The following is a 12,269-nucleotide window of genomic DNA, read 5'->3' on the forward strand; positions in this document are numbered from 1 at the left end:
TATTTTTTTTATCGATTTATCGAAGTAATGACTTCCCTCAATAAAGATATCGTAACATTAATTCATTTTCAATAATATCGGTAATGTCGATAGAGAATAATTAGGAACAGCAGTCCATTTAATTTCTGTGATGCAGCAGGAAGTTGCAGAGAAATGGTAGCCTACGTACGCTCACTAAAATATACTGACTGACCACCTCAAGTGGAGTAGCTAATGTTAACCGCGGAAAATGAGTCTTATTGCCGAAAACAGTGTCTGTGATAGCCATGGCGAGCGAGCAACTTCCAATGCAAAAATTATTGATAAAAAGGGTTTGTCTTCTTCAGTTATTTGGAAATGGTTTGGCTTCTTGAAATCCGAAACAAACAGGTGGCTACCAAGTCTGGGAATACGACAAACCTTTTTTACCACCTGAAGCAAAATCACTCGTTGGAACATGCAGAAAGTGTGAGTTTGCGTCTAGGTATTGATAAAAAGCACGTTTTTAAAAAGCTTAAGTTACTTGACTCCAGGTATGCTCCCTGGCCGCAAACATTTCTCTCACACCTAAACTTTCTGCCGAGTGTAGGGAAAAAGTCGAGGAAGAGACTTATTTTCGTCTTCATTATCGTTATCGAATGGAAATATAAATATCTATCGTGATCATTTTTTACCCATATCGCCCAGCCCTAGTGATACGCATGAGCTATGATTGTGCTTGACATGTACGATGGATATCTACCACTGTCTGTATAAACACCAGGGGATGTCGGTAATGAGTGATGAAGGATCAGCTGAATGATGGCATGGTGAGACTCAGAGAGGAGGGGAGGAGTAGCGGGCCGTGTGATTGGTCAGGATTTGGCAACGGCCCCAGAGTTGGGATGTGAGCTGTTGATATGATTTTTCTAGAGTGGCTTTAATCTGCGCACAGACGCCGCCATCGCAGCAGCCAGCCAATCAGAAGACCCGGGCAGCTTGGTTCTGTCTGGCTGTGTCCAAGCTGCCTGATGCGCTCGGGGCAGAGTGTGTGTGTGAGTGTGTGCGTGTGCGGACGTCTGTTTAGATGAGCACCCGGCGTCCCACCGTTGTGCCTGGAGGAAAACCTATTTTCCCTTCTCATGACACAGCTCAGCTTGCCTCTCACTCAGGGCTCCCTGGATCATGTGACCCATCTGTCACTTTAAGTAGGGGGACTGCCGCGCTGTCCTGTATTTATGTTTTTGTCACGTGACAGCAGATCAATCGCACGTCCCTGAGAAGTCATCCCTTATTTCACAACCATCCAGTCCCGGCCCCTCCTCTTCCCAATGGCAGCTTTACCAGCCTCCAGTCGAACACACACGCACGCTACACGCAACAACGCACACAGCCCAGCACCACACATGCATATGCACCGAGCACAGACACACACACGAAACACACGCACACACGAACACGCCAGGAACACACGCCACACACACACAACTAGACACACACACCCCGACAACACACGCAACCATTCTCACACTCGCTCACCAAGGTAATGCATTATACAAGCCTCCTGTGCTTGCCAGCAGGGACATGCTGCCTAGCTATTTTTACCGGTACTGAACAATAGATGCTTCCCTAGCTCCTGCACCAAGACACTGATGAATACATGAATGGGATAATAGATGAAGAAAAGCCCTTATAAATTCAATCTTTCTTTCGTGATGAATTCATGTAAAGCAATACAAAGGCCCTCACCGACATGCTAGCTTACAGGGTGTAGGAGTCAAACACACACTGTCTCGTCTGTCCTGATCCCGCACACAGAAACCCTTCAGCAACATTATTCGTCGATAATTGGTTTGTTCTGTTGTGTTTCATGTCTTTCCGACAGCTCATTGATCTCAATGGGGACGCTGATTAATAGGCTTTTACGGGCAGTTTAGTACAGGTGGTTTAGGCTAAACCACCTTCCCTCACTGTCTCAGTCTTCATCACTGTAGTGTGAAGACGTGGGCCTGGTGAACAATCGATCCTATCAAGGCCCTGCCTGCCAAGATCTTATATTCCCAACATCCGATGATCTTCTGATGGGACCCAGGCCCAATGCAGGCATCAAACACACAATAGAACCACTGGACACACACACATGCGCACACACGCTCCCTTTACTCTCGGATGTTGCCTTTCGCTTGCCAACATTTCAGACGAAAACCGCCCCGCTTTTCCTCTGTCTCGTTTCTCTCCCACCTTCTCTCTTTCTTTATCTCCCCCACCCCTCTCTCTCTTTTCCTCTCCCCCTCTTATCCCCCCCTCTGTTTTTCTCTCTCTTGGTCTCACCCTCTCCTTCCCTCTCTCTTTGTGTCTCTCTCTCTCTCTCACATGCCACCCCCCTCCTCCCTCTCTCTCTCCGGGGGTAAACTGCATCATCATGGCCGGAAAGCCAGGCTCTGATTCCCAGGCCTCAGCAGGGGACTTCTAGAGAACAGAAGACTGCCGGATTGTTCTCTAAGGAACTGGGCTTTGTTGTCATCCCACCCTCTCTCTCAACTCTCTCTCTCTCTCTCTCTCTCTCAGTCATCAGCTCTGGTTTCTCTGCTGATCGCCCTGAACGCTCTAGCGCCTGTGTTTCCCAGCATACGACTTGATTCGATTTTCAGGATTTGTTTTCAATTTCATAGGTACAGCTCGGAGGGTCCAGCTTTTGGCTGCTTTTGGCTGCAGATGAAGAGGTTGCAGGTTCAAATTTCCCTCGGGCCCGTCGCTTTGTATAAAAGCACCTGCTAAATGGATACATGACATTACCCTTCGTCAGCATCAGTGGCTTGATTCTGTGTTTTTCACCATGCAACGGGCTCAACACTTAAACATATCAAAAACAGCTTAAAACGAGAATTATACAAAACAAAAAAAATTACGTTAAGGGAAGATTTTTTTTTTTCTTCTCTAATGGACGTACTCAGTTGAGCTTACAACGTCAGCATAAGCAAGCCAGGTGGGCAGGCTGTGGGACAGAGCGGTCTGGCTGACTGACAGCATCATCAGCGCTGGGCGTTCCTCCCAGCCCCCATTAACACGGGCGTCCTCCCTTCACCATGAATGGGCCGTGAGCTGCATTCAGAGGTGGCCTGGCGTGCGTTCGCCAGCCCCTTTTCTGTCTGGCTGTTGCGTAACGACAATAAAGGCAAACAAGCGTGTTAGGGGCCCGTACAGTTGCGTTTCACGAAAGACAGGCTGAACAATAACAATATTTTTTTTCCCCCACAAAGCTTTTCAAAAAGCTCTGTCGCGAGCAAACAGTGACCTAGTGCCACCGACTCTGTTATAGACTGCCTCTGTTTACCCTCACCGCCTACCTCCCCATTTGGCCAAACGAGCCCTTTTGTGTTGCCTTGTTTGCGATCGCAGAGCAAGGGCTGGAAAATCACTGTTCCCAAAAGGTCAAGGATTTGATTTGTTGTAGGTCTGGCGATTAACGCAGTTCCCTCCACATTTTAGTTTTTGTTCAGGCAACCAGGTGTTCCTGTTGAATGCATTCACGCGTCCTGTCCTCCCTTATGTCATTTGCGTAACCTAGTGCAGATGTAGTCATTTCCAGTAATGTACCCCCCCCCCCCCCCTTTCGCTTCGGCGTTGAGACGTGTGGAGGACAGATGCTAATTTCAGAGTCCAGATTGCCTCACGCCTCGGTGCGGAGCGTCATCGAAGCCGAGTCAGAGCCCAGGCTAAGCTGCCAGCGAGATGCTCCAGAGAGGAAGCAAACGAGCGCCAACGCAGGCTTACCCCCCACCCCACCCCTGCCCCCACCCCACCCCTGCCCCCGCCGCCCAGGCAGCCCTGGCTCAGAGACCCTACTTCCGCCGTTGCCATGTGTGCCACCGAGGGCTTTGTGTTACTGGCAGCTTGTTTCCTCCAGCAAAATACCTCCCCTCCCCCCGCTCACCCCTCCGTGACCCCCCCCCCCCCCCCCTCCGCAGCGTCGGCCGACTCCCAAGGCCTGTCCTCGAGTTTGTTGGGCTGTGTGCGTTTGTGCGCGTGTCTCTCGGTCTCTCCCTTTTGTCTCACGCACACAAACACTTACCCACGCACTGCCTCTTAGTTAACTCATACGCCACAACCCCCCCCCCCCACACACACACACATACACACACAAACACTCACATACGCAGAAACACACACACAATTCAGTTCAAGTTCCTGAGGTATCTAACCTCGCTTCTCTCCAGCGTGGGTTCTGGTTTAAACAGTCACAGTGGGAGGTGGTGGTGTGGGGGGAGGAAGGGGGGGGAGGGAACCACATCGACCTGCGTTGTTGTTCCGAGTGGCCGTGGAACACACTCAGTCTCCCCCCAGCAAAGTGCACTTTAACACCCGGACAGAGGATAACATGCCACGCGTGAGTGCTCGGCCAATGTGTCCCAACACCCAATGACAGGCTAAAGATACTGTCTACAACTGCCAGATATCTCTTTCTCCCTCTCTCGCTATCTCTCTCTGTCTCTCTCTCCCTCTCTGTCTCTCTCCCTCTCTCTCCCTCTCTGTCTCTGCATCCCCTATCAAGTAGCGACATGCACAGTAACTGCATGTGTGGTCGCCGTGGCAACGGCACAGCTCCCAACACAGATGAGGCACTTCCAACACAGCCACGGGTCATCCCATCGCGGTCGTTACGGCGATGGCGTGAACACCGCCACGGAGGTCGTTGAACAACACGAGGGCAATGTTGACCCAACGAAACGAGTCGGAACATGGTCGGTGTAGTTTACTTAGCATTGGAGAGCTGGAGAGCACGTACAAATACCTCATACCGTTGAGTCAGATGGTTTGGTCAACAGTTTCATTTGGACTTGGCAACAGTGGCAGAGCAAACGTCCAGGAAGTATGTCAGGCGTGTCATGAGGTCATTGAGGCTTTTGAAAGAGACTGGCTTTTTTTCTGTGCCAGGGTGCTCAAGGAACCAATGTCTTGTGGTGGACCATAAGTCTTTGCTGTAGATTTTTCCAGACTAATTCATGGGGCTAGGATACCCTGTGGAGCGTGTATGACTGTAGCATAACAGACATTGCTGTATGTTGCCTGTTGTTGTAATTCATCTTCGTCTTTTGTAAATACCAAAAGCATATTTTACTGCTATCCTAAATTCTCAGTGCAATCAGGTTGGGTGTTAAATATTCTGTTCCCTGAGTAAACTTATGTTGGGCACAAAATTCTATGCCGTCGGCTTAGGTGTTCTAGGTGAACTTTTCCACATGAGCTGAGACAAATCAAGTACTGTAACCAGGCTGTGCACATCACCTTAATAGGCTCTAAAATGTCAGTCAGTCAAGACTTGAACTGTGGTATTTTTAGATGTAAATCTGAATTCTGACAGGACAGCTCAAATTCAGCCTGGAAAAGAGATGGATACAGAGTAGGACTGTCACACAAGCATGGAATAACTTTGTGCTAAGCTAGGTATGTGCTTTGTGTCCTTGGGCAAGGCACTTCACCCTACTTGCCTCGGGGGAATGTCCCTGTACTTACTGTAAGTCGCTCTGGATAAGAGCGTCTGCCAAATGACTAAATGTAAATGTGCAATACATTTTACAGGTGAATGACAAGAATGACTTATATGCAGAATGGGTGGTGAAACAGCTTTAGCCAGGTTTTTCGTACCGAAGTGGAAAAGAGAGAACATTTAGTGGCGTTAGTGTAGTGCGTACACTCCACACTTTGAGTGTAGATATAAATAATCCTGAGCAGGGTGATGTTTCAAGTTCTGCTTTCCTCCTGTGAATTACTCAGCCCATGTCTGTTGTCCTGAACTGACATTCTGAAGGACTGGAGTGTCAATCTAAGTCTGTCAACTCTAATGCCTGAAAAGAAATGCTTTTGGTCATTTAAAAAAGCAGGCCTTTATACAGTACTTACTTATATTTGGAAATATCCCAATTTGAAAGTCTTCAAGGTGAACAAGTTGTGTGCGTGTGTGTGTGTGTGTGTGTGTGCGTGCGTGTACTCCCTAACAAGTGGTGTGTGAGGGGGGGGGTTGATTGTATGATTTAGGAGAGGCTAGAATGTAAAGTAACCTGAATGCGGGTGATGTCAGCCCCTCCATTCATGAAAAGCATGAATTATTGAGCAGCCAGCGGGCTCATTGCACCAGGCAGTGGCAGAATGCAAAGTGGAACCATCTCTCTCACTCCCTCTCCCTCACTCCGTCCTCCTCCCTCTCTAGCCCTCCCTCTCTCTCACTCCGGTGTCTCTCGCTCTGCCGCTCGACCGTTTCCATCGATCCCGCTCCCGCCCGCGCGCTCTGTCCTCGTGCTTGCAGCCCTCGCCTGCTTGGGGTCTGTCCGCCACGCAGGCGTCGCATCCTCGCCAAGCGGAGCGGAGCTCTGCTGCATACGGCAGCCATCACTGGAGCTGAAGGAGACGGGTAACTGCCCGGGGCATGGGGAACAGGACAGAGGGCGGAGGCACAGAGTGAGAAAAGGAGGTATCGTCAACTAACAGAGAGAGAGAGAGAGAGAGGGAGAGAGGGAGAGAGGGAGAGAGGGAGAGAGGGAGAGAGGGAGGGACACACCGAGAGCTACTAGCCTCAGCAGGGTATCCCTGTAGGGAGCTCTCTCTCCTCTCCTCTCTCTTAGGCTGCAGCCTTCTCTCCACTTTTCCCTCCTCGTCCTCCTGGCATGCTCCGGAACTCGTCCTCCCTCCCCTTCATCGCTCGCTCGCCCCCTCCTCCTTCTCCCATGCCTCGTCCGTGGCTCGCGCTGCTTGAATGAAGGCGCTTGGAAAGGGCTGAACGCCTTCGAGCCGCTCTCTACATGGCGACCAGGTTAGTGGGGGAAAGGGGGCGGGGGGGGGGGTGGGGGGCAGCCGAATGGACTGAATGGAAGCGTGCCGAGAAAGTTTGTTAGACACCCAAACACAGGACGGCAGGATGGAGATGGGCGGCATAGAGAGGATGACGCGAGGTGAGGAGGAGACGGCTGTCTTTTGTCCACCTGTCCTCCCTCCCTCTCTCTCGTTCCCCCTCTGGTCTGCGCGTGCTGCCGAGGGGCGACGTCATCGCGTTATTAAGAGATCAGGCTGGCAGGGGGGGAGATCAGTGGCCTTAAGCCTGCTTAAGACAATCTCTCTCCCCCCCCCCGTGCGCGCGCCTCCTCCTCTTCCCTTCCTTCCTCCCTTCGAGTCGAGGAGAGGCCGAGAGGAAGAGGGAGAGAGCGAGGCCCGACGGATCTGTCGCTGACGAGCGGCCCGTTGCTCCTCGCCGCCCGGGAGGACATGGGGGGCGCGTGAGTGCGTCACGGTGGTCCACGGGGGCTGCTGCTGTCTGGAGGGACGCCACGGCCAAGTCTTGAAGGACTTTCTCTACCAGCCAGCTCGGTAGGGCTCCCTCTGCTCACTGGCGGCCGCGTAAGGCGTCCGTCGGTGTGCCGGTGTCGGTTACGGGTGGTGGATGGTGTCCGTGGGGGGGTGGGCGCGCGTGTGTGGGTGGGTGGATACTAGGGTGTGGCTGTGTGTTTACTTTGTGGGCTTTCGGAGCAGGGGTGTTAACATGTGACGGTTGGATGTGTGTGTGTGTGTCTGCTTTTAGCGCGTGCTTAGCGGGGAGTGTCCGTCGCAAGGCTTTCACAAGTGATTTTAGCGTCGAGATGCAGAGCGAGCCGTTTGTCCGCCCTTGTGTCTCTGCGTCCACTTTTTGGAGTTTATTGATGTGCCTGTCTAGCTGTACAACGGCGTGCCCGTGTCTGTGCGCGCCAGCGAGCCGGCGTTGCTGCCGAGCTAGTTCCACCTCTGCCCTTTTAGGCACAGCCAAGCTGAAGGTCCATTGCCAGATGGGTATTTTCCAGGGTCAGCAGAAAGCTGCCATGAAAACAAGGCCCCTTGGAAAAGCCCGGAACTCTGGGTATTGTGAAGCAGAGCGTTGCCCGCCCTGTTTGGATAGCCTGAGCCCAGAGATTTAGAGCTTATTTGGGGGAGAGAGAGAGAAAAATACATTTGCAACAAAAGTAGCACAAGCAGCCCGTTTCTCTCACTTTGAGCATGCGGAACCCCAAGCTCTTCTAGTGCCTTCCGTCCTGCAGCTTTATAGCCGGAACTTTGTGGTCTGCTTCTGCCGTGTACAAACCACATTAGGGGCACGTTCATGCTCAGGGTCGATGGGGTGTGTCTTCATCATGTTTGACGTCCACCCTTTCAGGTCCTTGCTCAAGTTCAGTGTTTTGTTTTGGCCGATAACGTTCTGACTTCACCTAATTAATTGAACTCATGAAGGGATCCATCTCCATGTGGTTATGCAAGTTAGGCAGGATGCGGCCACACTCCTTTATACAGTATGCAAATTAGGTCATACACCATGTTGAGTGTTACAGTGATTCAACAGGGCCAAACGTATGACAGAGAGGATCCCTCCTCTGTTTGAGACTTAGAGATCGGGTTCAACAGAAGACTGAGAAGAGTATATTTATATAACGTTGAGATATACAGCCCCACGCTATGAATATTTAAACATGATCTCTCTTGTCTTTGTTTCCATAGCAACATTTATATAGGCTGCACTTTGTTTTGAATGGAGGCGGAGAGCAGGACATGCTTCTGTGTCTCATGTTGACATGCTCAGTGGACTATCTAGAACAATCTACAGCATATTGATTTTTTTTTATCACCAATGTTTTTTCTCGTAGTTTCTGTAAAAGCCAGTGAATTTAGACTTATGGCTCCCAAATATGAGTAATGATCAGTAACAATGTAGCTAATTTTGTTCATTTGTTTACTTTGACCACATTTTGCCATTAAAAGCCTGTTGTTTAATGTTTTGACATTTATTGGAGGAATGGTCATTCATTTAATCCATTTGAATATACCTTAATGTTGCTGGTCTTGTCAGGCAATGCTTTGGTTCGTTCAACAACAGCTGTTGCAACTGTACATTGTACTGCAGTATTATTCCCACCCTTGCATGTTCCATCCTTAATACAAGATAAACACAATATTTAGGGACATACATAATTAAAAACCAGCAACAGCTTTATTTTTTTTCTTCTGGCAGCGAGGTTTTCACATAAGTCAGCATGTTATTACTGAAGCGAGAATGTTAGCACATACATTGCCTGTCAAAAGTTTGGAAACACCTTGTCTTTCATCGTTTTTTGAGAGACATGCATGTTCCTATTGTTTATGCAACGAACTAGGTAATTTAACTGTAAGTAAAAATGTACATATATTGGTACATATGTACAGATATTGGTACAAAAAGCTTCATTTTATCCTTGTCACATGCTCATTATAACTCATTATAACTCATTATATAGATGGAGGTTAGATGTCTTGGTTAAATCGGTCAGTCACAGACTGTGACTGAGTGATTAAGTGATTGAATTCAATAGTTCTGAAGTGATTGAAAAACAAGGACAAACAGGTTGTGAATGTGTCACTCAAAAGTTATAAAAGGCTAGGTGTTTCCAAAACCTTTGACAGGCACTGTCGGTTAGCATGCTCACACGTAGGTTAGTGTATTAGCACAGAGGTTAGTATGTTAGCACTTAAGTTAGAATGTTAGCTCATAGGTTAGCGTGTTAGCACTGAGGTTAGTATGTTAGCACTTAAGTTAGAATGTTAGCAAATATGTTAGTGTGATAGCATTAAAGTGAGAATGTCAGCATATAGGTTAGCATGTTGGTGCCTGTGTGCTTAGTAGGCCATCATTTGCAGTCTGAAAAACATTGATATTCTTGCGAATTCATGTTCTCATTGCTGAGTGTTACCTAAAGAGGAGTTGTACCATGACAACCATGACCAAGTCCTTAAATAAAAGCACTAAAATCAGTTACCATGGAGATGCAGTCGCTTTCCTGTGGGAAAGAAAAGCAATATGCTATCATTTTGTGTCAACATGTCATTATATTCATTGTTCTGCCTTTCTTATTTCCCAGCTATAGCAATTAGCCAAAGATTTAAACAGTAATTGGCAAACGTTCCAAATGTTTTTCTCAAAACAAACAAGACCAAAAATCAACTGGTACATACACTGTTTGTACGGAATGTAGATTGTGAGAATTGTAGTAAAAATGCTTCCAGTAGTCGTCTATCTAAGGTGTTTAGTTGGCAGGTTTTGGCCTATTGTGTTTAAGCCAGATGACAAACCTCAGCTGGTGTCCCTGGGCCCATGGTCATTTAAACCATGTGGTCTGGTCTAACCTGCCACTCCCACGTGCCACAAGCCAAGGCCATCATGAGGTCATCAAAATAATGATGATGGGCTTATGGGAGATGTAGTCTGGGTTAGCAGCTAGCAGTTAGCCCTGTTTGCTGCTCTCGGCTCTGTCTGTCTGGCTGCCTGGCTGGCTCTGAGCGGCTGATGTAAGCCAGGTGAGACCATTAGCAACTCAGCCAGTATGTGACATGAAAGATGATGCGGCCCATAGCACCACTGGCATATCCAACTCTGTTCTAGTGGCTGTGGGGAGGCTGTGTTGACGATGCGTTCTGTGGCGAGGGAGTAATTGTGTGTTTGGGTGTGTGCGTGCGTATCTTTCTAATTGTGTATTTGTTTTTATGTATGCAGTGTCTCCCTTCAGACAGTCATTTTTATGTGGCAGGAATTGTAATGCCACAATGCACATGGAATATTATTCACGGATACAATAACCACTAAACAGGCTCCTGTCAAGGCTTTTATATCAAACAATGCTGTGCTCTATAAACACATTACAATCATCTTACAGAGTACGCATAGGATACAAATGCTAATGTAAAGGGCAGCCACATTACTTCTGCATATCATATACAAATCTGCACAAATGCTGTAGGCTATATAAGCACAGTCGCCGTGGCCTTAGCCAGATAACAGTTTGGGCTTTTACAGAACTTTTCCTTCTGCAAACACACAAGTGGCCTTCACTGCTAATCACTATGATTTAGCTGTAAGCGTTTCAGGCCCTGCTGAAACAGTAGGATAGCATAAGTGCCCCTCTTCGAGGAACGCCATTGGTCGACCATTACGTCATGACTTGCATAACGCCGTCCATGTAAAGTAGCCGGCCTGTCCGGCATGCGGGAACACACAGATCCCTTGCAGGTCTTTTGTTAGGCCCACTCGTCATTGTGAGTAGCCAGGGTGTGTGTGTGTGCCTGTGTGTGTGTGTGTGTGTGTGTGTGTGTGTGTGTGTGTGTGTGTGTGTGTGTGTGTGTGTGTGTGTGTGTGCGCGCACGTACAGGTAGTGTAAGAAAGGAGAGTGTCTGGTGCTGTAACACACGGGATACCGGATAGGGGCTTAGACCTGGACTAACCCCAGAGACTCTGTGTTGCTGTGCCTCACTCTTCTCCCAAGCACCGCCTCTCTATCTATGTTTCCATTCTTTCAGCAGCAGCAACGACACACCAAAGAGACCCAGAGAGAGGACAAGAGTGAGGAACATAAGGAAAAATGTATCCAACCAGACATACTTCCAACTAATTGCCTTCTTTAAAACAAATTTAGTGAGTGGATTTGAGGTTTTTATGGATAGTTAGAATAGCTGCATTTGACTGCAGTCTGGCAACAGATGGAGATAAAGATTTGAAAAGAAAGAAAGAAAGAAAGCTAGAGAGCTATTAATATGGAACATGGCCTTGCTATCACCTCTGTAGATGTTCCTCCTTTTTGACTCCAGCTGACGTTTCCATGGTTTCCTTCTTTAATGTTGATCATTCAATAATCAGTCATTTTGACACATCTTGCTATCAATGTTACACCTTGAGCCATTTATAACACATTTTCTTTTTGTACATTACATACCACGGAAAACTATGATTTGTGTGTCATGTTGTTCAATTCATACATTTGGGTAGGGAACGATTACAAAATACACCAGGAGGGTTGATCAGTTGGCTTAGTCTGTGTTTGTGTAGGATGTGTGATATCGGCGGGGGCTCTGACATGTCATCGCCATGCTTTTAGCCTCTGAACCTAGCTAGCTTGTTGGCAGTGTTGTTGCTGTTGGACCCTAGAATTAGCCTCTAGTTCCCGCTAGGCTGTGTGACTGGGTGGCTGTTGAAGCCTATTAAGCCTGATGTAACCTGATTAGCAGTCCTAGGGATGAAGTTGTGGGAAGGCTGGGGGAAGGGAGAGAGCAGTCTGTTCATTGGTGCAGGTGTCGACAAGCCTGTAGGACAGAAGCGTATTAGAATCCTTTTCATGGCTCAAACTTAGATAAGGCGTTGACATGAATGATGTAATGTGGATGCGGTTAGCAAGCAAGGCTACCGAATGGGTCACTGGAAAGGTTGCTGTTCCCCTTGCCAACTGCTAATGGCATCTTTTGCTGACCAGCACACGCGAAAAGGAACACATTCA

General features: G+C 48.3%; 1 protein-coding gene across 1 annotated transcript in view; it reads left to right on the forward strand.

Moving 5' to 3' along the window:
- Window positions 1-12,269, forward strand: part of gramd1bb (GRAM domain containing 1Bb) — a 69,026-nt gene that overhangs the window by 32,589 nt on the left and 24,168 nt on the right. The gene's annotated exons all lie outside the window — the stretch shown is intronic.

This window comes from Hypomesus transpacificus, chromosome 15 (assembly GCF_021917145.1).
Source record: "Hypomesus transpacificus isolate Combined female chromosome 15, fHypTra1, whole genome shotgun sequence".
Lineage (NCBI taxonomy): Eukaryota > Metazoa > Chordata > Actinopteri > Osmeriformes > Osmeridae > Hypomesus > Hypomesus transpacificus.